This window comes from Salmo salar, chromosome ssa19, assembly GCF_905237065.1.
Source record: "Salmo salar chromosome ssa19, Ssal_v3.1, whole genome shotgun sequence".
Taxonomy (NCBI): domain Eukaryota; kingdom Metazoa; phylum Chordata; class Actinopteri; order Salmoniformes; family Salmonidae; genus Salmo; species Salmo salar.
The window spans coordinates 18,147,017-18,175,005 of NC_059460.1; the positions used below are offsets into that span (position 1 = coordinate 18,147,017).

A 27,989-nucleotide genomic window follows, 5' to 3' on the forward strand; every position below is an offset into this window, starting at 1 on the left:
CATATGTTGCTGTTCCCATGTGCAATGACTAAAAGGGCCACAAGGAGACTCAAGGGAGTAGAAACATGTAAGCTTAGAGGAAAAACGTATAAACAACTATATCATTACATTTTTGCCTTTGACTCATTCGCTATGACGCAATGCTGAATTGCAGCTCATAATAATCTGTGCATATACTGTAGGTGTGAATTTGCACTGGTGATAAATTCGATATGATAAAAAGGGATATAGATAAGACTCAAACTATAAGGAAATGAGAGCCAGAATCTTCATGTCTGCATACCATATAGCTTCAGGCATAGACTGTTTCCCAGCTCAATCCCTGGCCTTTCTATCTATTTATTCTCTATTTTGTTTGGAAGATAGTTCGATAAGGCCTACTGTTTAGATATATAAATACAATCAACACCTAATAACATTCTTGAGGAAAGGAAATCTTATGACCAACACTTTATTACAAAACACACACACAATAAAATCCCTTCCCCTTGTAGTTCTATAAAGTTTAATAAAGAGTTGCATAAATGATTCTCTAATGTGTCTAAAAGGCTGTACAGTAGAACATTTCCACAGGTGTGAATTATTATCATAGTTATTCAAGAGCCAGGAAGGATAGGTCAACATCTGGAATTGGGTGTGGACAATATGTACTGTAGAGTAGTTGCATGATTGGGCCAGGGGAATACAATATGGCAGTGATGAAGAAACTGTAATGACCCTGAAGAGAGGGCTGAATGAAAGGAAAAATGAATAAGAACGTTCCTCTGGAAATAGATCCCAGGGATTAAACAGGAAAAGTCAAGCTTCCGGGACTAATGTTTTGGTTGTTTGCAGGGCGTACTTTGTGATTTTGAGGCTCCGGGCGAAGGCCAGTCTGAGACCCCCCCACCCCCCCCCCCTCCTACGGGTGCCACAAAAAATATATGGGTTTTATAGTGAAGACATGTAAAATTGTACTACCTTTAATTAATGTGTCATGAACACAATCAGTCAGGATGTTTTCATCTGACTATCAAACAAATCACTTAAAAAAGTAGGTTACCTTTGCACGTTCATCCAAATATTCAAAGCATCCCAACAGTGCACTGTGCACCCGTCAACTTTCCTTCAATTCACAAGTGGCTGAAACTGTCTTACTGGAGAAAGTGTCCTTCTGTATTATTAGGACTATATGTAACTCATGTATATTTACATTTTACATTTTAGTCATTTAACAGACGCTCTTATCTAGAGCATTTTACAGTTAGCGACGAAAACGGCAGTTATCAGCAGCATCTGTCTTTTTACTAGAGAAATGCATACTGTATCCACCAAGAGTCTAAGGGCCCGAGGCTGGGTTTATACTAAGATAACATATGGAATTGTTTTAAGATGGTCATATCAAGGATCATTTAGCTATTTGGGACCCCTGTAGGTATAAAAATATATTTAAAAAACTATTTGATAAAACATTGAATTTGGCCTTACTGATATTAGCCCATAGAAACACATTGAATAACAGATTCATGCATGGAAAAACAGATAGTCTAAAATTAAATCAAAAGTATGTTTTGAAGTGTCTGTCCTATATCTGAGAGATATAAGAACATTTAAAAATCTTTATTTTTTTCTTCTTCTGGATTTTTAATTTTTTTTTACTGTGGAATTACCCGTATACCTTTTGCGTGCCCTATCTACTTCCATTCATTTTTCGGTAAGTACCGGGTTACCTTCAGACTAAAGGTAACCCGGTATATGTACACACAGTACAACTATACATACAGTACAAAGATTTTTAAAAGTGACCAGGTCTCTTGGTTCCCGAGTGGCGCAGCCGTCTAAGGCACTGCATCTCGTACTAGAGTCGTCACTACAGACCCTGGTTCGATTCCAGGCTGTATCACAACCGGCCGTGATTGGGAGTCCAATAGAGCAGCGCACAATTGGCCCAGCGTCGTCCTGGTTAGGGTTTAGCCCGGGTAGGCCGTCATTGTAAATAAGAATTTGTTCTTAACTGACTTGGCTAGATAAATAAAAATACAAAATTATCGTACATAACGTTAACTGTAATAGAATATGTGCGTTTCTGCATTTCCTGTGGAGGCGGGGCTTAGCTTCAGCGGAGAGGATCTGCGGACTTGTCTCATAATCTAATTTGAAAATAAAAATAAGTTCACGCGGCAACGGGAATATACTAAATATATATATTAATTAAATACGCCAACACTTTTATACAACTAAATCGTAGACTGTATTTTTCTCTTTAATCAATGGAGTAACTGAATAAGGAATGACCTGCGTAGGAGTAGTGAATTGTCTGTGACTTTTCGCAGGAGGAGAAAGTAGCTCCCGTTGCCAAAAAGGCAATTGTTGCGGTGTCTACGCTGGGTAGCGGATCACGACTGGATTCTAAAGAGGATACGTTTACTGTATGTATGTTGCCTTGGAAATAAATCACGCCGATAAGGTAAATATAATTGTATGAATCCTGTTTTTCATCCGTTCTTGATTTACTCTCCAATACGTCTATGCATTTTCCACATGACTGAAGGACTTGGATGATGGATATCTTAATGACAGTTCGACTTCTACTGGGGGGACTAGTATAACTCAAGGTGTCATAAAAAACAGCCCCTTCTAGAGGTCTTCATGGATTCACCTGTACCCGAATCCCCGGGACCGAGCGGGTCCAGATCCAGAATTACAAATATTGTCAAGGGTCTGGGTCGGGTTCTAATATGATTGGGTATATGTCATTTTAACTCACTTGTCCGGAAGGACCCGTACAGATCCGAACTTGACTGCTGCAGTAGAGAGAGAGTAGTGATGGGTGACTATTTTTGAAAGGATATTTTTGGTGAACGTCAGAACCGAATCGCATTGGTGAAAGAGCCGTTCATTTTTTTGCGTGCTGCATTTTAAGCTCAAAACAAAATAATTATCCAAAGAGGGTGAATCCTCTGCAGAAACAATAGACAATAGGGAGAGCGCACCAATCTGGTCCACAGTGATTTCTTTCAGTGCGTAAAAGAAATGTGCATGGCTTTAATCATTTGGCAAGGTAAATATGCATTTGAGCATGCATTTCACAATCTGACATAATGGTAGCCTGCCTTTTTGGCTTTACATTGGGGGTTAAAAATGGTTCTAGTTCGATTTTTAAGCATTTTGAAGGAAGAGCTGTTTGGGAGCCAAGTGAGCTTGCTCTGGAACACCGAAAATATTCAGAATGCCCATTGCTGAGAGAGAGAGACAGAGAGAGAGCGAGAGAGACAGAGAGAGAGACAGAGAGAGAGAGAGAGAGAGAGAGAGAGAGAGAGAGAGAGAGAGAGAGAGACAGAGAGAGAGAGAGAGAGAGAGAGACAGAGAGAGAGAGAGAGAGAGAGACAGAGAGAGAGAGAGAGAGAGAGACAGAGAGACAGAGACAGAGAGAGAGACAGAGGGAGAGAGAGAGAGAGAGACAGAGAGAGAGAGAGAGACAGAGAGAGAGACAGAGACAGAGAGAGAGACAGAGACAGAGAGAGAGAGAGAAATTGTATAATTGATGCTGCATGTGTTGCTTTTCTGGAGAGTGGCCGTATAGCTTGTTGTCAGCCAATCATAATTTAATAATTTAATCAATAATTTAGCCCAAACAATTACCTCTTCCCCTACTGTATTTATTTATTTTATTTATTTTGCTCCTTTGCACCCCATTATTTCTATTTCTACTTTGCACTTTCTTCTACTACAAATCTACCATTCCAGTGTTTTACTTGCTATATTGTATTTACTTTGCCACCATGGCCTTTTTTGCCTTTACCTCCCTTATCTCACCTCATTTGCTCACATTGTATATAGACGTATTTTTCTACTGTACTATTGACATTGTTTGTTTTACTCCATGTGTAACTCTGTGTTGTTGTATGTTGTCGAACTGCTTTGCTTTATCTTGGCCAGGTCGCAAATGTAAATGAGAACTTGTTCTCAACTTGCCTACCTGGTTAAATAAAGGTGAAATAAAAATAAATAAAAAGAATAATCATAAGTCATCAAAGCGGCAATAGGCTACAGTCATAGAGCCGCCGTGTGTGGCAAAAGTTAGGAGATAACTAATCAGTGGAAGATGGAATTAGAAGTTAAAGGAGGAGGATAGGCTACAACGTCCAAGAGCCAACAGGTAGGCTTCTACTTAATATTCTGGAGTAGCCTCAATTAGCTAGCTTTTCCCAGTTTGATGCAGTCAAGACAGGTACTACGTAATCATATTGGATGATACTCACAGTAGTAGCCAACACACATGTAACAGTATAGCTTCAGTCCCTCTCTTCGCCCCAACCTGGGCTTGAACCAGGGACCCTCTGCACACATCAACAACTGACACCCACGACGCATCATTACCCATCGCGCCAAAAAAGCCACGGCCCTTGCAGAGCAAGGGGAACAACTACTTCAGGTCTCAGAGCGAGTGACGTCACCGATTGAAACGCTATTAGCGCGCACCACCGCTAACTAGCTAGCCATTTCACATCGGTTACACACACAGCACGGCCCCTGGATGATACTCACAGTAGTAGCCTACACACACAGCACGGCCCCTGGATGATACTCACAGTAGTAGCCTACACACACAGCACGGCCCCTGGATGATACTCACAGTAGTAGCCTACACACACAGCACGGCCCCTGGATGATACTCACAGTAGTAGCCTACACACACAGCACGGCCCGTGGATGATACTCACAGTAGTAGCCTACACACACAGCACGGCCCGTGGATGATACTCACAGTAGTAGCCTACACACACAGCACGGCCCGTGGATGATACTCACAGTAGTAGCCTACACACACAGCACGGCCCGTGGATGATACTCACAGTAGTAGCCTACACACACAGCACGGCCCGTGGATGATACTCACAGTAGTAGCCTACACACACAGCACGGCCCGTGGATGATACTCACAGTAGTAGCCTACACACACAGCACGGCCCCTGGATGATACTCACAGTAGTAGCCTACACACACAGCACGGCCCGTGGATGATACTCACAGTAGTAGCCTACACACACAGCACGGCCCGTGGATGATACTCACAGTAGTAGCCTACACACACAGCACGGCCCCTGGATGATACTCACAGTAGTAGCCTACACACACAGCACGGCCCGTGGATGATACTCACAGTAGTAGCCTACACACACAGCACGGCCCGTGGATGATACTCACAGTAGTAGCCTACACACACAGCACGGCCCCTGGATGATACTCACAGTAGTAGCCTACAAACACAGCACGGCCCGTGGATGATACTCACAGTAGTAGCCTACACACACAGCACGGCCCGTGGATGATACTCACAGTAGTAGCCTACACACACAGCACGGCCCGTGGATGATACTCACAGTAGTAGCCTACACACACAGCACGGCCCGTGGATGATACTCACAGTAGTAGCCTACACACACAGCACGGCCCGTGGATGATACTCACAGTAGTAGCCTACACACACAGCACGGCCCGTGGATGATACTCACAGTAGTAGCCTACACACACAGCACGGCCCGTGGATGATACTCACAGTAGTAGCCTACACACACAGCACGGCCCCTGGATGATACTCACAGTAGTAGCCTACACACACAGCACGGCCCGTGGATGATACTCACAGTAGTAGCCTACACACACAGCACGGCCCCTGGATGATACTCACAGTAGTAGCCTACACACACAGCACGGCCCGTGGATGATACTCACAGTAGTAGCCTACACACACAGCACGGCCCGTGGATGATACTCACAGTAGTAGCCTACACACACAGCACGGCCCGTGGATGATACTCACAGTAGTAGCCTACACACACAGCACGGCCCCTGGATGATACTCACAGTAGTAGCCTACACACACAGCACGGCCCCTGGATGATACTCACAGTAGTAGCCTACACACACAGCACGGCCCGTGGATGATACTCACAGTAGTAGCCTACACACACAGCACGGCCCGTGGATGATACTCACAGTAGTAGCCTACACACACAGCACGGCCCGTGGATGATACTCACAGTAGTAGCCTACACACACAGCACGGCCCGTGGATGATACTCACAGTAGTAGCCTACACACACAGCACGGCCCCTGGATGATACTCACAGTAGTAGCCTACACACACAGCACGGCCCCTGGATGATACTCACAGTAGTAGCCTACACACACAGCACGGCCCCTGGATGATACTCACAGTAGTAGCCGACACACACAGCACGGCCCGTGGATGATACTCACAGTAGTAGCCGACACACACAGCACGGCCCGTGGATGATACTCACAGTAGTAGCCTACACACACAGCACGGCCCGTGGATGATACTCACAGTAGTAGCCTACACACACAGCACGGCCCGTGGATGATACTCACAGTAGTAGCCTACACACACAGCACGGCCCGTGGATGATACTCACAGTAGTAGCCGACACACACAGCACGGCCCGTGGATGATACTCACAGTAGTAGCCTACACACACAGCACGGCCCGTGGATGATACTCACAGTAGTAGCCTACACACACAGCACGGCCCGTGGATGATACTCACAGTAGTAGCCTACACACACAGCACGGCCCGTGGATGATACTCACAGTAGTAGCCTACACACACAGCACGGCCCGTGGATGATACTCACAGTAGTAGCCTACACACACAGCACGGCCCCTGGATGATACTCACAGTAGTAGCCTACACACACAGCACGGCCCCTGGATGATACTCACAGTAGTAGCCTACACACACAGCACGGCCCCTGGATGATACTCACAGTAGTAGCCTACACACACAGCACGGCCCGTGGATGATACTCACAGTAGTAGCCTACACACACAGCACGGCCCCTGGATGATACTCACAGTAGTAGCCTACACACACAGCACGGCCCCTGCTAGAGCGTCGCCACGTTCTCCCTCTTCTCTTTCGCGCTTTATCAGCTATGGTTTTAATAAAGTAGTCTATCTAAAAAAATTAACCTTTCTGCTTCTTCCCTCACTCGAATCGGACCTGGTCATGATCCAGCCAGGTCTATACGGAACGGGTATATCCGTTCGGAACGGATCTCTATATTTAAAACATTTATTTATGCATATTAGCTCCGGATGGGAAAGCCCCAGGTCAATTTCGGACCCATGAAGGCCTCTACCCTGCTTCCCAATGTAACACTCCCATTGTACTGTAAAAAAAACACACACACACACACACACACACACACAATTAAAGCTGCAATGTGTCATTTATTTTGCGACCCAACAAAATTCACATAGAAATGTGTGTTATAGATCTATCATTCTCTTTGAAAGCAAGTGTAAGAAGCGGTATATCTGTTCTATGAGAGCTATTTCTATGCTTCCCATTCTTAAGTTTCTTTTGGCGTCTTTTACTTTTTACTTACTGGAAATACAATATTTTTGGTTATGGAAAATTATATTTCACAGCGGTTTAAATGGTACATTTTTTCTGTACACTATACTTTGTCACAAACTGAAATTAGGCAAACTATTAGAATTTTGCAAATAAGAAATGGCTGAGCGATTTCTGCATAGTGCATCTTTCACTCAAAATAATGTTTACGACCACAAATAACAATAATTGTAGTGACCCTGTGTTTATAAACGTGGATATCGACTTTGCCACTTCAGCATGCTTTTGTGGCACTGTAGATACCACGCAAGGCCACAGGCCTTTGGTTGAGGGTTGAGGGTTTGCCAACCATCACGGACGAGCTCACTCTCCCTGCCTGTTTCATTGAGAAGGGTGCAACTGCAGCGCGCAATTCGGGGCATTCCTGCATATGGGATTCCTGCATCTGCAGGAACCCCTCTTTATACTTCTATTGGTCCATTGTTAAACTATGACTCCAATATATAGGCAGGAGACAGGGGTGCAAGCATGAAGATGAAGATGTCTCTTTCCATTCATCAAATGTCCGCTGCACAGTTTGGATTGAATAATTGATTAAATTTGTCAGTAAAAAAAATACATATTCACACAGCACAAAGATTTTAAAAAGTGACCAGGATTGCACCATAAAGCCGAGGACTTATTTCCATTGTGGTCCCTATTTTCATTTTTTTTTTACATACAGTGATAGAGATACAGAGATACAGACAAAAATAGGCTTTACTGTTCACACAATAGCCAGCTTTTGACATTCTTTTTAAAAGTGGTTATGTTTGGCTTTGAGTTGATGTGGTAGTTTGTTCCACTCAACAGCGCCGGGATATAAAAATGTGTTCTTACCAGATAGATTCTTATATTTAAAACAGAGAATATTAGAGGCTCTGGTGTTATGCTGGTGGATATCTTTAACAAATGAAAACTAGTTGGATATCCCGGACTCGGGGCTGAGTCCGGGATAATTCTGTGGACCAAACCAAGTTGAATTAATGCTATCCTTTTTTTCCACAGATAGCCAGCCTAGCTGATTAAAACGCTCAACCTCCAGATGAGTATGAGGGGGAAGTTTAAGTACAATTGTTACAAGCTTGTTTTGGCTGGTCTGTAGCTTATTCTTTAGACATTTGGGGCTGCTGGTGAACCGTGATGTGCAGGCATAATCAAAGTGACACTGGACTAGCACACTTGCCAGAGTCTTTAGGGTGTCTTTAGCTATTGGAGACAGATTTTCATGTTAATATTCTAAAATCTGCATAAAAACAGTAAGTGCACTTTCCCATCAGAGTTGTGTTTCCATCTAATTGACTTGTTGTGGATAGAAGTCTGTGCATAAATAAATAGCGCACATAAAAATACAAAAAATAACTCAATTCAATGGGTTTCCATCGCATTTTCAAGTCTAGGCCTACTAGTTGTTTTGTCACTAAAAAATGTTGCGTCGGTATAGCGAATGTGCTCACTCTGGTATTGGCACGTGCCCTCTAGCCAACAGCTCACAGATACATCATCATGTCACCAGAATAAGACCCTCGATATTTATTGAAAGGAACGTCATCACCATGTACTTTCACCACCCTGTGAAGTTCATCATAACACAACATATCATCGTGTGACTCCAAGTTTACTTCCATATGATGGTTATTATAGCAATATTTGAGCATAAAAGCGCTTCCACCACTATTTCTCGCATAATTAATTTTACAGACACAAAAATAGCCCACCTTGTTCAGCGTATTTAGTTTTGTCTACATTGGGGGGGTCAGATTTGTACTTTACTCTCATATAAAGGTTGGATGAAAATCTGGTTAATGTCAAGCCATTTTGAGGATGCTGGAATGATATTTTGGACAAATGTGCGCATGCCTACAGGATATTTCTGATGTACCTTAATCAGATTAAAACATTGACTGGTTGTGTTTATACACATATAGAAGGTAATACATTTTAAAAGTTAAATGACAAATATTTAGGCAATATTAAAGATGCGCAAGGAATAGCCTCTCGGATTGGAGAGGACTCAGAACGCGCGTTAAGCTTTCCTGAATAACTGGGCCTGCTGGGAGCATATATGGCCACATTATTATAGGACGACTTGGGAGAATGATGATCCACAACAGACAGCGTATCTCAGTATCTGAAGTTAAAATACAGCCAGACTGGGCCTGCTACTCTGCCTTTCTAGAACTAATAAACTGTCGAGAGTAGACACACAACTGATCCAAATGGAATGATACTTTCAAATCACAGGGCTTTTGCATCATCATTCAAATGACATTTTCACTGCAGCCTAGAGTAGAAATCTGTACTCACTTGAAAACAATAATGCAATTATTCATTGCATTGTGGTGTTGTAGGCTAGTCTAGGTAGGATTATTCTATTGTCCCTAAACGAGAGCAATAGTGGGAGCTTTTTTGAGCTGCGTGTCTCATATGTTTACTGTTCTTTCATGCGCAGTGACGCACCAGCCTCTCTGCTGCCTATGAGCTATTCCTATTTGTTATTGTGGATTCATATAGAAAATGTATGCAGCTTTGAATGCTTTTATGTGTGGTATCATTTGTTACCCTGTTGCGGATCTGGACAAATGATCCACCTACCACTATTGTGGTAGGATGGCAGGTAGCCTAGCGGTTAGAGCGTTAGGTGAAAAAAATCTGTCTGTGCCCTTGAGCAAGGCACCTAACCCTAATTGCCCGTCTACGTCACTCTGAGTAAGAGTGTCTGCTAAATGACAATACATATAAATGTAAATATAAATGTATTGTCACTATGACTAGTGGATAGAGGGCAAGATAGAGAGTTAGACTGGTAGATTGCGGTATAGTAAAAGTTAGCACACGGAAAAGCGTAGTGCATAAGGGACCTTGATATAGGGGGAGACACATTCAAGCAGATGAGGAAATTTGGTTAAGATGGAATACATTTTTATAGTAAAACCTGCAAAAAGGGCAAATGTAAACCAGGGAAAAAACACACTGCCCAATGGAAAAAAAAACACACAACCCTCCTCAAATAAAAAAAAAAAAGTTTGACAAATTAAATGTATTTATAAAGCCCTTTTTACATCAGCCGATGTCACAAAGTGCTATACAGAAACCCAGCCTAAAACCCCAAACAGCAAGCAATGCAGATGTAGAAGACAACCCTCCCTTATTTTAGACACGCCCACCCCGGTAAATTTCTAACTGTACCTTATACAGATTTCTAGTTTTTCACAGACAGAGACAGTAGGATCTTGGCAGTCTTCGAACTTGGACCAGAATAAATATTTTGAGTGGAGAGGAGAGGGAATAATTGTTCCAGATGGATCTCAATCTGTCTTCTTTTTGAGCGATGATGGAAAGGTTGAATTTTCATAATCGCTAGTACAGATAAATATGTTTTGGGGCAAGATATTATTTTTTAAATAGTGTTCCAAACTTCATTTTATTTGACGATTTTGCTTTATTTTTCCTATTCAACAACAAACATGTAATTGTCATGTTTCCTGTAATGTTGATGTTGGACGTTTTTGTAGATGCGTTGCCTAGGTTACCTTGCTTGAGACCCTACAGTGGGCTCAACTCTAGGACCACAGGCCTATAATAGATAATATACACTATAGTTGGTCATGGTTGAGGGATGAAGAAATCAGCTCCTTGGAATCTTATACAAGTTGGTCTGTGTCAAATTGACAATAAGGATGCTATGGACTAAAGACATGCAGCTGCTTCTGTTTATGGTCAGCATCACATTATCTAATGTGTGGTGGTATTGATCCTTGAGTGAGGGGTTTGTGTGTGTGTGGGGGGGGGGGAGTAAACGTCTTGATGAGATGTGTTGGCGTCATGACCTAAAGATAACATCAGGGCTAGCTGTGTCCCAAAGAATAACACAGCCTCTCTCCCACCCTCTCAAATCAAATCAAATTTTAGTCTTGGTAGCCATATGATTTGGTGTTCAGGAGTCTTATAGGGGGTAGAAACTGATTAGAAGCCTCTTGGACCTAGACTTGGCGCTCTGGTACCACTTGCCGTGCGGTAGCAGAGAGAATAGTCTATGACTTGGGTGGCTGGAGTCTTTGACAATTTTTACGGCCTTCCTCTGACACCGCCTGGTTTAGAGGTCCTGGATGGCAGGAAGCTTGGCCTCAGTGATGTACTGGGCCGTTTGCACTACCCTCTGTAATACCTTGCGGTCGGAGGCCGAGCAGTTGCCATACCAGGCAGTGATGCAACCAGTCAGGATGCTCTCGATGGTGCAGCTGTAGAACCTTTAGAGGATCTGAGGACCCATGCCAAATCTTTTCAGTCTCCTGAGGGGGAACAGGTTTTGTCGTGCCCTCTTCGCGACTGTCTTGGGGTGCTTGGACCATGTTAGTTTGTTGGTGATGTGGACACCAAGGAACTTGAAGCTCTCAACCTGCTCCACTGCAGCCCCGTCGATGAGAATGGGGGTGTGCTCGGTCCTCTTTTTCCTGTAGTCCACAATCATCTCCTTTGTCTTGATCATGTTGAGGGAGAGGTTGTTGTCCTGGCACCACACGGCCAGGTCTCTGACCTTCTCCCTATAGGCTGTCTCGTTGTTGTCGGTGATCAGGCCTATCACTGTTGTGTCATCGGCAAACTTAATGATGGTGTTGGAGTCATGCCTGGCCATGGAGTCATGAGTGAACAGGGAGTACAGGAGGGGACTGAGCACGCACCCCTGAGGGGCCCCTGTGTTGAGGATCAGCGTGGCGGATGTGTTGTTACCTACCCTTACCACCTGGGGGCGGCCCGTCAGAAAGTCCAGGATCCAGTTGCAGAAGGAGGTGTTTAGTCCCAGGGTCCTTAGCATATTGATGAGCTTTGAAGGCACTATGGTGTTGAACGCTGAGCTGTAGTCAATGAATAGCATTCTCACATAGGTGTTCCTTTTGTCCAGGTGGGAAAGGGTGGTGTGGAGTGCAATAGAGATTGCATCATCTGTGGATCTGTTGGGGCTGTAGTCAAATTGGAGTGGGTCTAGGGTTTCTGGGATAATGGTTTTGATGTGAGCCATGACCAGCCTTTCGAAGCACTTCATGCCTACAGACGTGAGTGCTACGGGTCGGTTGTCGTTTAAGCAGGTTACCTTAGTGTTCTTGGGCACAGGCACTATGGTGGTCTGCTTAAAACATGTTGGTATTACAGACTCGGACAGGGAGAGGTTGAAAATATCAGTGAAGACACTTGCCAGTTGGTCAGCGCATGCTCGCAGTACACGTCCTGGTAATCCGTCTGGCCCTGTGGTCTTGTGAATGTTGAACTATTTAGAGGACTTGAGGACTTGTGAGGCATCTGTTTCTCAAACTAGACACTCTAATGTACTTGTCCTCTTGCTCAGTTGTGCACCGGGGCCTCCCACTCCTCTTTCTATTCTGGTTAGAGCAAGTTTGCACTGTTCTGTGAAGGGAGTAGTACACAGCGTTGTACGATATCTTCAGTTTCTTGGCAATTTCTCGCATGGAATAGCCTTCATTTCTCAGAACAAGAATAGACTGACGAGTTTCAGAAGAAAGTTATTTGTTTCTGGCCATTTTGAGCCTGTTATAAAACCCACAAATACTGATGCTCCAGATACTAAACTAGTCTAAAGAAGGCCAGTTTTATTGCTTCTTTAAACAGCACAACAGTTTTCAGCTTCCCTAACATAATTGCAAAAGGGTTTTCTAATGATCAATTAGCCTTTTAAAATGATAAACATGGATTAGCTAACACAACGTGCCATTGGAACACAGGAGGGATTGTTGCTGATTATGGGCCTCTGTACGCCTATGTAGATATTCCATAAAAAATCTGCCGTTTCCAGCTACAATAGTCATTTACAACATTAACAATGTCTACACTGTATTTCTGATCAATTTTATGTAATTTTAATGGACAAAAAATTTGCTTTTCGTTCAAAAACAAGGGCATTTCTAAGTGACCTCAGAATCTTGAACGGCAGTGTATATATACACATATAAATACATACATATACACATTCAAAACTTACATATACACCTACAAAACGTACATATACACATACAAAACTTACATATCTTTAAAAAAATGTATATTACCCTCCAACCCAACCACCCCTCCCCCGATTGGAGCAAACTCGTAAACAACAACGCTTAGGCCTGTATTTCCAGCTTATACATACTACGTACATTTTATGGACACTGTTTTACAGCAGTTCTATTGTGTTTGTTTTTACTCCTGTCCTTCCTCTACCCTCAACCTCTACCATCTATTTCTGATGTCCATCTGGTTTGATTTCTATTTTCCATATCTTTCAAACTGTGCTCTTTCACGAAAGTTCTTAACCTTTATACGTTTTACGGTATAAGAAACTGATTCTTAAGTTACTAATGGAGTTTAAGATGTAACTCCTTAAAAGCAATAATGTGTCTTAAATAGGGGTTAGTACAGTACCAGTGTTTTGGTCTACATATCGTTCTGTCCACTAGTCCCTTTCCCTCTGACAGTGGAGGACTTGAAGAGCATTCCTGTCACCAGCTGCTAAACTTCATAGAATAGAAGCAGCCCTTTTGTTTTTCTAACTTGACCCCTCGCTGGCATTCTAAAGGCATAGTTTCACACATAATGGTTCCCTGGAACTCTGTGCTGGACCAACAGAGGCTGTGCTTTTGGTTCTGTCCAGAGATCACAGATGTTTATTCTATCTGGTACAAAGGGTTTTCAGGGCCGTTTGTACACATTGTTGTTGTGTGGAGTTCAACTACTTTGCAGAAGCTTTTAGCTAAAGCAAAAGGCTGCCTTAATCTCTTTCTCTAAGACATTTGTTTCGTCAACAACTCATCAATAACTGAATTATAGTCAGCCAGTCAGTCAGTCAGAGGCCCTAGTCCATCTGATCTAATCTGGGGGTTGAAGACAGGCTGTCTGTCCTGCTAGGCTCTATATAGAACATGATGGGACACACACACACACACACACACAAGGTGCCAAGGAATGCTTCACTCAACACCATACAGTACTGACTGCCAGAACTTATTTCTCACCACGTACAGTGCTGAGAATGCAGCAGCAATCTTTTGCAAGATTTAATTACATGTATTGTTTTACAAAACATACACATACAAACGACAACATACAGACGCGCACAGCACCCTCAGTGCAGTAACTGTGTAGTGTTAGCTGTCATTGACAGGCCAGGGGTATATATTTTGGTCATTTGACAGCTTCCCACCACTGTAAAATGGGGGAGAATTCCTCTTGAGCTTCCTCATCACTAGCCCTCCTATCCTTAATGTAAACCATGTGCATTGATGTTAGGACAGCATGCTGGTGATTAGCAGTTCTGTGTTGGATGGATGGCCTCAGTAGAGAGACAATGCAGAGGATTGTCCTGTAGCCTACCAGCTGAAGTCTGCATCCCAAAGGAATAGGATGCATGCCTACTAAACTCGCTAGGGTTGGTCTGTTGTACTGAGACAGGAAGTTTCTGGTAAATTCTCCACATTGGTGCACTCTCAACCCCCTTCTCCACCTTAGGGGATTGTGTCATGGATGTATCTTCTCCATCAGCATAATAGCATTGTCCACTCACCCATTTCAATCAATCAATCAATAAAATGTATTTATAAAGCCCAATGTCACAAAGTGCTATACAGAAACCCAGCCTAAAACCCCAAACAGCAAGCAATGCAGATGTAGAAGCACGGTGGCTAGGAAAAACTCCCTAGAAAGGCAGAAACCTAGAGAGGAACCAGGCTCTGAGAGGTGGCTGTGCCGGGTTGAGATTATAACAGAACATAGCCAAGATGTTAAAATGTTCATAGATGACCTGCAAAGTCAAATAATAATCACAGTGGTTGTAGAGGGTGCAACAGGTCAGCACCTCAGGAGTAAATGTCAGTTGGCTTTTCATAGCAGAGCATTCAGAGTTAGAGACAGCAGGTGCGGTAGAGAGAGAGTCGAAAACAGCAGGTCCGGGACAAGGTAGCACGTCCGGTGAACAGGTCAGGGTTCCATAGCCGCAGGCAGAACAGTTGAAACTGGAGCAGCAGCACGACCAGGTGGACTGGGGACAGCAAGGAGTCATCAGGCCAGGTAGTCTTGAAGCATGGTCCCAGGGCTCAGGTCTTCCGGGAGGGGAGAGGGAGAGAATTAAAGGGAGCATACTTAAATTCACACAGGACAAGACAGGAGAAATACTCCAGATTTAACAGACTGACCCTAGCCCCTGACACAAACTATTGCAGCATAAATACTGGAGACTGAGACAGGAGGGGTTGGGAGACACTGTGGCCCTGTCCGACGATGCCCCGAGACGGGGCCAACCAGGCAGGCCATAACCCCACCCACTTTGCCAAAGCACAGCCCCCACACCATTAGAGGGATATCTTCAAACCACCAACTTACTACCCTGAGATAACAGCTTCTGTTAAAGCTGTACTACTAAATAGAGTTGAAACATTGAGGCTGATTTCTCTCGGCTATCTGTAAAAGGCCTGGTTATAATGGGAGGTAATAAACTATCTGATGGCAGGGAGGCAGAGGTCTGCTATTCTCAGTGTGTCACAGGATAACAGTCAGGAGTTAATTCAATAAAACAACCTCCTCTCACATGGCATTCTTCTTCCTTCACTAGCCTGCAGTCTCCCCTCCCTCTCTCTCTCTCATTCTTTCCTTCTCCATCACCCTCCCTCCTTCCCTCCCTTCCTCCCGCCTGTAAATAGCCGAGCTAGGGTCCATAGGGTCAAAAGTCTTCCTGCCATGTATATCGATCCCCATCCGGTACACACACACACACACACACACACACACACACACACACAACCTTTGACGACTCAGGTCAATGAATCATTCCCCGTTTTACACTCAGTCCCCAGCTCAACCCTCCTTAACGACAGGGAGACTAAATACACTCTGGCTTCCCTGGCTAAACGGACCATTAGAGAACCACAGCTTACATGGGACCATAAGGAGAGTAATGGCCCACGTCATGAGTTAATACAGTTACTGATTATATCTGGAATATATAGGGGTCAAGACCATGTGACCACCTGACCAGGAAGAACTCGGGCTCTACGGCTTAATCAGTTAACTGGTCCTTTTTGTCAAGGGAAGGAAAATGTATGCAATAGGTCACCAAGCCTAATGCATTATATGGTACTACATATGTAAATACATCCACAACGTCTGTCTTCTATGGTACAAGAAATGTAAACAAAAACACAGTATTCACCGCCACCTTTATTACTGTATCCCCACACATTTTATTTTTTTCAGATGGACCTGAAACTACTTCTGATTTCAACGTTGTTAGGAGTCATTTGTTACAGCAGTGCTCAGCAAGGTAAGATTATTTTCACATTCATCTTCTGCACAACTACCATTCCAGTGTTTAATTGCTACATTGTAATTACTTCGCCACCATGGCCTATTTATTGCCTTAACTTACCTCATTTGCTCTCACTGTATATAGACTTTTTGTTTAATTTTGTTCTAGTGTATTTATGACTGTATGTTTTGTTTATTCCATGTGTAACTCTGTGTTGTGGTATGTGTCGAATTGCTACGCTTTATCTTGGCCAGGTCGCAGTTGCAAATGAGAACTTGTTCTCAACTAGCCTACCTGGTTAAATAAAGGTGAAATAAAATGAATATGGAAGTTTCAGTAAGCAAGGCAGAAACTTGAGATAGGATGGAAAAAATACATTTTCCATCCTATCTCAAGTTTCTGCCTTGCTTACTGAAACTTCCACCTTGTTAGACAAAACCAACAGTAACACCAGTATTCTGTTTCTGAACACTGACTACACAGTACATCATCTAATCATAATATATTTCTACTAAACCGCATCATAAATATACAGTACAGAATAGTGATTAACTGCCTGATGTTCCATAAGGGTGAGCCGACCCCAACTGAGAATGTTGCTGTATTGTAATGATGTCATTTGCCAGAAGAAGAAGCAGCTCCACCTACACTGTAAACCCCAAGACATTTTTTACTCAAATACTTCAAGTAAGTTGATCTCAAAGTCAATGAAAAGTCATTATTTCTTAAAATGTTTAAGTTGTCCTGACTCAAAACTGAACAAGCCGACAGCAAACATGTCATCCCACACAAATGATGCAGTGCCCCCCCCCCGTTGAGCAAATTGAGATTGTGTGTGACTAACACATTTCAGTTAATTACTATAGCTCCCAGTTTAGGCCAATCAGTGTAACTTTCTAAATGCCGTATCTCTGTGGCAAGACACGTCATCCACCCAAGTTTCGTCAAAATCGGGCCAATGCTGTCTGATGTGTCACAGATCCACAGTTCCCTCCCTGATTTCATTGTGGGGGACAATGAGAAGTCACATCAACTTTTTATTTATGACAACAAAATCTACTGCAGGTAGATTAAAAAAAGATTAAAAAATTTATATCTGTGTTTTTGCATGTACAGTGCATTCGGAAAGTATTCAGTCCCCTTGACTTTTTTCACGTTTTGTTACATTACAGCCTTATTCTAAAATGTATAAAATATTTTTTTTCTTCATTAATCTACACACAATACCTCATAATGACAAAGCAAAAAATGTTTTAGTTTTTTTTTTACATTTTAGCAAATCTATTTAAAAACAGAACTGAAATATCACATTTAAGTATTCAGGCCCTTTAGCTAGTACCTTTTTTTTAAGGGGGTAGATCAGCTTTAATATTGCAGATAGATTGTAGCTTCCATCAATGTAATTGTCTGCATCATTTCTAATCCCCCATATATTTTTGGGGTAAATATATTTATATACACTGCTCAATAAAATAAAGGGAACACTTAAACAACACAATGTAACTCCAAGTCAATCACACTTCTGTGAAATCAAACTGTCCACTTAGGAAGCAACACTGATTGACAATAAATTTCACATGCTGTTGTGCAAATGGAATAGACAACAGGTGGAAATTATAGGCAATTAGCAAGACACCCCCAATAAAGGAGTGGTTCTGCAGGTGGGACCACAGACCACTTCTCAGTTCCTATGCTTCCTGGCTGATGTTTTGGTCACTTTTGAATGCTGGCGGTGCTTTCACTCTAGTGGTAGCATGAGACGGAGTCTACAACCCACACAAGTGGCTCAGGTAGTGCAGCTCATCCAGGATGGCACATCAATGCGAGCTGTGGCTAGAAGGTTTGCTGTGTCTGTCAGCGTAGTGTCCAGAGCATGGAGGCACTACCAGGAGACAGGCCAGTACATCAGGAGACGTGGAGGAGGCCGTAGGAGGGCAACAGCCCAGCAGCAGGACTGCTACCTCCGCCTTTGTGCAAGGAGGAGCAGGAGAAGCACTGCCAGAGCCCTGCAAAATGACCTCCAGCAGGCCACAAATGTGCATCTGTCTGCTCAAACGGTCAGAAACAGACTCCATGAGGGTGGTATGAGGGCCCGACGTCCACAGGTGGGGGTTGTGCTTACAGCCCAACACCGTGCAGGACGTTTGGCATTTGCCAGAGAACACCAAGATTGGCAAATTTGCCACTGGCGCCCTGTGCTCTTCACAGATGAAAGCAGGTTCACACTGAGCACGTGACAGATGTGACAGAGTCTGGAGATGCCGTGGAGAACGTTCTGCTGCCTGCAACATCCTCCAGCATGACCGGTTTGGCGGTGGGTCAGTCATGGTGTGGGGTGGCATTTCTTTGGGGGGCCGCACAGCCCTCCATGTGCTCGCCAGAGGTAGCCTGACTGCCATTAGGTACCGAGATGAGATCCTCAGACCCCTTGTGAGACCATATGCTGGTGCGGTTGGCCCTGGGTTCCTCCTAATGCAAGACAATGCTAGACCTCATGTGGCTGGAGTGATTCAGCAGTTCCTACAAGAGGAAGGCATTGATGCTATGGACTGGCCCACCCGTTCCCCAGACCTGAATCCAATTGAGCACATCTGGGACATCATGTCTCGCTCCATCCACCAACGCCACGTTGCACCACAGACTGTCCAGGAGTTGGCGGATGCTTTAGTCCAGGTCTGGGAGGAGACCATCCGCCACCTCATCAGGAGCATGCCCAGGCGTTGTAGGGAGGTCATACAGGCACGTGGAGGCCACACACACTACTGAGCCTCATTTTGACTTGTTTTAAGGACATTACATCAAAGTTGGATCAGCCTGTAGTGTGGTTTTCCACTTTAATTTTGAGTGTGACTCCAAATCCAGACCTCCATGGGTTGATAAATTGGATTTCCATTGATTATTTTTGTGTGATTTTGTTGTCAGCACATTCAACTATGTAAAGAAAAAAGTATTTAATAACATTATTTATTTCATTCAGATCTAGGATGTGTTGTTTAAGTGTTCCCTTTATTTTTTTGAGCAGTATATATATATATATATATATATACATACACATACCCACATATATAACATACATGCATATACACATACAAACTCAGCAACAACAAAAAAAACGTCCCTTTTTCAGGACTCTCTTTCAAAGATAATTCGTAAAAATCCAAATAACTTCACAGATCTTCATTGTAAAGGATTTTAACACTGTTTCCCATGCTTGTTCAATGAACCATCAACAATTAAAAGTGTTGGTGGTTCCAATCTTCTTCCATTTAAGAATGATGGAGACCACTGTGTTCTTGGGGACCTTCAATGCTGCAGAAATGTTTTGGTGCCCTTCCCCAGATCTGTGCCTCGACACAATCCTGTCTCTGACCTCTACAGACAATTCCTTTCATCTCATGGCTTGGTTTTTGTTCTGACATGCACTGTCAACTGTGGGACCGTATATAGACAGGTGTGAGGCTTTTCAAACATGTCCAATCAATTGAATTTACCACAGGTAGATTCCAATGATGTTGTAGAAACATCTCAAGGATGATCAATAGAAACAGGATGCACCTGAGCTCAATGTCAAGTCTCATAGCAAAGGGTGTGAATACTTGTGTAAATAAGGTATTTCTGTTTTTTATTTTCAATACATATGCAAAATATTGCAAAAACCTGTTTTCTCTTTGTCATTATGGGGTGTTGTGTGTAGATTGCTGAGAATAAAATATATATATATTTTAGAATAAGGCTGTAATGTAGAAAAACTCAAGGGGTCTGATTTCTTTCCGAAGGCACTCAAAATCACTTTAAGTAACTGTACTCAGATATATTAAGTGCAACAAGTTTCCTCAAAAGATGAGTAATGACATCGCACTGGGGTTTACAGTGTTTGTTTCTTTGAGCATTTCTTTGAGCATAGCAGTGAAGACATCATGGAACAGCGGAATATTCCATTCTGTCTCTGACTCCATTTACTGTTATCTCTGAGCCACACAGTTTTCCAAATTACACAATGTGTACACTCTGGCTTATTTCCTGGTCAGGTTTTAGGAGTCTATGATGAGTTTGAAAAGAAGCAATCTTTGTTTTTCCATTCCAGAAAGAAATGAGTGCATCAAGGCTAATGCCAAATCCTGTGGGGAGTGTATTCAAGTGGGAGCGAAATGTGGCTGGTGCATGAACCCAGTACGTGGATATGAATTTTCCAATAACATTGTTACTGCATTGATGCTACACACCCAAAATATCCACTGACTCAGCGTTACAACTTGCAGGTGTATGCAAATCATAGAAAGAAGAATCTAAACTGTTCTTTGTAATTAAAACAGTAGTGTGTCAGGCAATATTGTTTGTAACCTTTATAACCTGCTTGGGACTGTAGGAAATACATTTTCAGAAAATAAGGACCTTACATTTTTGGGTGGATTTCCTCTGAGTGCCATAATGCAATGTTTCATAATACTTATACCTCCTCTCTCCCAGGAGTTCCTGAAGCAGGGTGAGGCCACATCGACCCGCTGTGACGAGCTGGAGTCCCTGTGGAAGAGAGGTTGCAGCTCCGCCAAGGTAGAGAACCCCCGAGGCAGCCAGCGGGTCCTGAAGGACAAGGTTGTGACCAACCGCAACCAGGGAGAAGGGAAACTCCGACCAGAGGACATCACACAGATCCAGCCACAGAAACTCACCCTCAGCCTCAGATCTGGTAAAAACTTACATGGAACTGTTACGTTTGATTGGGTAGCGTCCCAAATGGAACCCTTTTCCCTATTTAGTGCACTACTTTTAGCTCTAGTCAAAAGTAGTGCTTTATGTTAGGAATCGGGTGCCATTAGGGATGCAGTCTTAGTTAACTTTGCTTCAGCCAAAACATATTGCTTGACAACCATTGTTGACGCAGCTTTGCTGAAGGTCTTTTTTATTTCTCCTGCTGTTCCTCCGTGGTCTTTCACTGTTATGTTGATTAGTTACAGTAGCCTCCATTTTCTTTTGAGTGTTTTAGCTATTATGATTTGGAAGGAATGTTCCTTATACTCTTTCATGTGAAGGCCAGCACCTTATTTGACAGGGAAGGTGCACATGAATCAAGATTTCAGTGTTCACATCAATGTAAATATGCCAGAGTTAGCAAGTCAGTAGTCCCCGGCTTAACCTTGCCCATTTGTCTGTGTACTGCAGGTGAACCCCAGTCTTTTAACCTGAAGTTCAAACTTGCTGAGGATTACCCCATCGACCTCTACTACCTGGTGGACCTGTCCTACTCCATGAAGGATGATCTGGAAAACGTCAAGAACCTGGGAACACAGCTGATGCTGGAGATGTCAAAGATCACATCTGATTTCAGAATCGGTGAGATTGAGAATCAGCCTGGTTGTATGAGGATTGGGGATGTTTATATTTTTTTGAACCTCTTCTCCATTTTAAATTGATCTCTTCTGCTTTCAGTTCGGGTTGGGTGGATATTGCATAGTTATACAATGGGTGGGTCTAATCCTGAGTGCTGATTGGTTAAAACCGCAATCCAGCAGGTGTCTATTCCACAAGTTACCATGGGCTATGACTTTAAAATGACTATTTACTCTGTTCCATCTGGCTGTGCAATCCACTGTCTCATCAGCCCCCGCCAAGCACTTTATAAACTTGATCTCTGCTATAAAAAGCATCTAGACATGATCTCACATTTCTTTTAGACAACCTTTAGTTTTCAACAGCAGAGATTTGTATAAACTTTGCTGTCTGCCTCTGACATTTGCAACATTGTTTCAATATTCAAATTCGATCTCAAGCTGTCCCATAATAATGTACGTGTTGGGACGAGACAGACACAGGCAGTGTTTCTCAGCCAGTCAAAATCATGAATCAACTTGCATAATTTTTATGGATATATACAAAGAAATGTATAGTTAATTGGGGTGGGACTCCCAATTGAAGGCAGGGGTGTTGAGTTGCCTTTGATTGGGAGTCCTATATTAGTAGGGTGTGTTTGTCTGTGTGTTTGTGGGTAATTGTTTGTGAGCACTGCGTTTGTTAGCCTGCTACACTGTTGCCGTCGTGAGTAATGTTTATCGTTTTTTTCCCTGTGGATGCTTTTCTCGTGTTTTGATTAAAAAGATGAGTATCCACATTCCCGCTGCGCCTTGGGCTTCTCTCCACTACGACACATGTGACAGTCCAGCAACTTTGTTGTTATTCTGGATGCACTTTTTGACTTGACTGTAAGTTACCCATAGTTGGCCAGCTAGGAAGCAAGGGATAAGAATGTTACCAGCCAGTATGGCAATGGAACATTTAGGATGAACGACTGGGTCGCATTCATACAGAACATAAAGACTGAACGACTGGGTCAAGTCTCTAGCAACCAAACCGATAGAACGAACAACCAGCCGGCTTAGGTAGCAACCCTAGATTTGTGTCGGGCCTATATCTTGTGGAAGGATGACATAGTATGAATGAATTCATAAAAAAATAAACATTTTTAATGAAGATCTGTCAATCATTATTTGAATATGTTGGCTATAAAAGTGCAAAAGTGATGATGCCCTCAAAGCCGGTGTTGAGAGGATATATTGGCACGGTTTGAATGCCAATAACAACACCCGTGCCAAAATATCCTCCAAACACCACTGTACTACAATACCCATAATGCCCATAAAGATTTCCGGTTTGATCTTAGTATAGATGTTTTGAAGCTAAGAAATTGGTGTCCCGTCTCTCTAACAATACAGTTTATATATGGGATGGATCTCTTCTTCTTCTTCTAGGTTTTGGTTCCTTTGTAGAGAAGAAGCTGCGGAACCCCTGTACTGGGGACCAGAACTGCACCAGTCCCTTCAGCTATAAGAACCTCCTGAAGCTGACCAGCAATGGACAGGAGTTTAACACCCTGGTTGGTCAACAGCAGATCGATGGAAACCTGGACTCACCAGAGGGAGGCTTCGATGCCATCATGCAAGTGGCTGTGTGTGGTGTAAGTAATATGTTTTTATTATCATATTTAGGAACAGTTTCCCGGACATAGATCAAGCCTAGTCCTGGACTGAAAAGCTTTATCCATTGAGCGTACTTTTTACTCCAGGACAAGGCTTGATATCTGTCCAGAAAACCAGCCCATAAAGTTCCAATAATACTTTTATCAGGGCTTTATATTGACTGTCTCATGGTATCAGACCTCAACACCCTATTCTCATTTGAGAATGGCTGGAGTCGAGGCTTAAAACCTCTTACATCTAGACGTTCCGCTAGCGGAACACCTGCTCCAATATCCAATGATAGGCGTGGCGCGAATTACAAATTCCTCAAAAATCCCAAAACTTCAATTTTTCAAACATATGACTATTTTACACCATTTTAAAGACAAGACTCTCCTTTATCTAACCACACTGTCCGATTTCAAAAAGGCTTTACAGCAAAAGCAAAACATTAGATTATGTCAGCAGAGTACCCAGCCAGAAATAATCAGAGACCCATTTTTCAAGCTAGCATATAATGTCACAAAAAACAAAACCACAGCTAAATGCAGCACTAACCTTTGATGATCTTCATCAGATGGCACTCCTAGGACATTATGTTATATAATACATGCATGTTTTGTTCAATCAAGTTCATATTTATATCAAAAACCAGCTTTTTACATTAGCATGTGACGTTCAGAACTAGCATTCCCACCGAACACTTCGGGTGAATTTACTAAATTACTCACGATAAACGTTCACAAAAAACATAAATTATTTTAAGAATTATAGATACAGAACTCCTTTATGCAATCGCGGTGTCCGATTTTAAAATAGCTTTTCGGTGAAAGCACATTTTGCAATATTCTGAGTAGATAGCCTGGCCATCATGGCTAGCTATTTTGACACCCACCAAGTTTGGTACTCACCAAACTCAGATTTACTATAAGAAAAATTGGATTACCTTTGCTGTTCTTCATCAGAATGCACTCCCAGGACTTCTACTTCAATAACAAATGTTGGTTTGGTTCCAAATAATCCATAGTTATATCCAAATAGCGGCGTTTTGTTCGTGCGTTCAAGACACTATCCGAAGGGTAAAGAAGGGTGACGTGCCCGGCGCGTTTCGAGACAAATTTTTTTTAAATATTCCATTACCGTACTTCGAAGCATGTCAAACGCTGTTTAAAATAAATTTTTATGCGATTTTTCTCATAAAAAAGCGATAATATTCCGACCGGGAAACCCTGTTTTCGTTCAAAGACGAAAAAATAAAAACATGGAGTCGTCTCGTGCACGCGCCCCCAGTCTCATTGTTCTCAGATCGACCACTATCCAAATGCGCTACTGTTTTTCAGCCATGGCCTGCAAAGTCATCATTCAACGTTCTGGCGCCTTCTGAGAGCCTATGGGAGCGTTAGAAAATGTCACGTTACAGCAGAGATCCCCTGTTTTGGATAGAGATGATCAAGAAGGCCAAGAAATAGTCAGAGAGGGCGCTTCCTGTTTGGAATCTTCTCAGGTTTTGGCCTGCCAAATGAGTTCTGTTATACTCACAGACACCATTCAAACAGTTTTAGAAACTTTGGAGTGTTTTCTATCCAAAGCTAATAATTATATGCATATTCTAGTTTCTGGGCAGGAGTAATAATCAGATTAAATCGGGTACGTTTTTTATCCGGCCGTGAAAATACTGCCCCCTATCCATAACAAGTTAACGTTGTCATGACGTTGGCCTGTGGGTAAGGTTTATGACCCCCCCCCCCCATAAATACCTTTCTCCCCTCTCTCTCTTGACTCGACTGAAGGACTCTTGAATAGCCTTTGTTAAACATATAGAGTCTGGGAACATCAAACGGTGGGGGGAAAGGAACCATATTTCGGTAATCCAACCAGTGGAAAATATGCGTTGGTACTTAATGAATATGATGTCAGTTCGGTTGTCATCTGAGACATTATGGCTGATGACAGGACGACATAAACTGTATCTGGGAAAGTCTACACATTCTATTTATCAGATTCACATGGAATTGTTGTGCAATTTAAATGTTTAAATATGAAACTATTTGTGAAAAGATGAAATGTAATTTTAGCTTCCAAATGAGAGAATTGGGTTTTCATAAGGTTAGAGCTCTGCTCAATCAGTGGCCCGCCCCTGTGAAGAGACATGGGTTATAAACTATGAAACACACCCTTCTCTCCCTCCACCATATAAGCCCTTGACGAAAATGTAACATTCTGTTCCGGGTACATTAGGGCGACGGTCCAATGTCAGAAGGATTCAGATAATAACTACAGAACGAATCCAACCTCAGCGTGAGCTTTGGTTGTGAATGGTATGAACTTTGAACTCTTATTCACTACAGAAGTGATACCTCCTAGCCATTAAGTTAGCAGCGGCCGCTGTAAACGTGGGCTAGGAAAGGACGGACGACGTATCCAATCTAACACGCAATGACGATACTACAACGTATGCAATTTACCACCAGTGACATTCTTCCGAGGACAGGAAGATCTCTGTTGGCCAACACGGCCAGCATCTATGACCAACCTACCGAAGCGCAGCTCAGAGTAAATATTTATTGCATTTTCCTTTTCCAAATGGGCGGTAATTTAGAATGCTTAACATACTGTATTTACGATAGCATAGTTTCTCCCTTTGTTCCTCAGTCTTCCCGCTCTTTCATTCAAGCCAACCCCCTCTCTTTGTGTAACCAGCCGTCATACAGGTTCCGTCCACCAGGGACGTTTTCTGTATGACATAATTTGTATTCTATGTATATGTAATTCTGTGTGATTAGTTAGGTATTTAGTAAATAAATAATTAAACCCAATTTTGTATTGCTGATTCAACTTGTTAGCCAGGGTTCGTGAAGATAACCAAGAATTTACAACTTTCAGATGAGACTGAAATAAGGTGACGATTAATATTGACTGCTATTGATGTAAAATATTACTAGGTCTTTAAGAGTTTATTCGGAAGATAACAGCTCTATAAACTCTCTTTCGTGGTGCCCCGACTTTCTAGTTAATTACATTTACATGATTAGCTTAATCAGGTAATATTAATTACAGAGAAAGGATTTTATAGAATAGCATGTTATATCACTTAATCCGGCATAGCCAAAGACACGACATAATTGGAGCCCCCGTGCGAGGAATCTAAAATAGGATGACACTTTCATTTTGATTCAGCCTATATAAAATTTAAAAGCAGATTATATAATATACCAAGTTTATTATACACATTATGGGAGTTGAAGACAGGAATTATTGGTGCGTGTGCTCTGGAGAAATGCCTCCGTGTTGTGCTCTGACGTAGTCAGTGGGTAGCGTAAACTGTACATTTCTGTATGAGGGCTGATAAAGCTATCTGAGAAATAGAGCGTTTGGCCAAACGCAGGGCTGTTTCAGACGCGTATAGGCTCGGTCATTATTAATTTCTCGAGCGAGGACAAAGAACCAGCCGATTGAAATTCAGGAGATATTAGCTTGACCAGCGATAATTATCTCTCTGTCTCTCTTGCGTTTCCATGTGAGTAGACCACGGTGCATTTCGTTGTTTGCCGCAAGTTCCGGTTAAAACATTGTTAAATAACGGCAAAAAGGGTTTGAACATAATATGTTATCAGTAAAACCTTTCCTTTGCCAAGGGAATCCTATGTTGTGCCTTTTTCAGGCATAAAGTAGGATTAGCTTGCACGAAATCCTAAACTAACAAAGGGAAAACAGCCATTTTGTTTTCTTGGGCCACGTTGAAATTCCTCCGCCTTGCGGAACGGAAGTCCCGCCCCGGGTACTTCCTCTTGATTTCAGCGTGTGCCAGCAGGGACCTCTGAAGAAGTCACCAGTACTTTCCTTCCTGAAGAATTATTCAGGTCACACACAGGTCATTACTTATGATATCCGGCATAGCCAAAGACACGACAATGTGTATATGCTTAGAGAAGGCCTTTTTATAAAACGTTTGAGAGTTCATTCACTCTAGGGTGCTAAACTTCTGTTTTTAAGAGGGCAACCTCTGACATAGTTGTTCATAGTTTTTGATATATACTTCCTGAATCTTTTGTAAGTCTTGTAATTTTGTTCTCTGGTATTTCTGTAGGCTGTGTCCTTTTTCTGTATGTGGTTAATTTTTTAATAGGCCTCCTCCCTCCCTTCCCCAGGAGCACATTGGCTGGAGGAATGTCACCCGTCTGCTGGTGTTCTCCACTGATGCTGGCTTCCACTTTGCTGGAGACGGGAAACTGGGAGGGATAGTTCTGCCCAACGATGGGAAATGTCACCTGGAGAACAACATGTACACAATGAGCCACTACTATGTATGTATGGTGATACACTATGTAGTATAATAATGCACTA

At 42.7% G+C, this 27,989-nt stretch overlaps 1 pseudogene; it reads left to right on the forward strand.

Annotated features, from left to right (window-relative positions):
• Window positions 1–2,098: 2,098 nt before the first annotated feature.
• The window catches only part of LOC106578545 (integrin beta-1-like), a 35,956-nt pseudogene continuing 10,065 nt past the window's right edge, over window positions 2,099–27,989 (forward strand).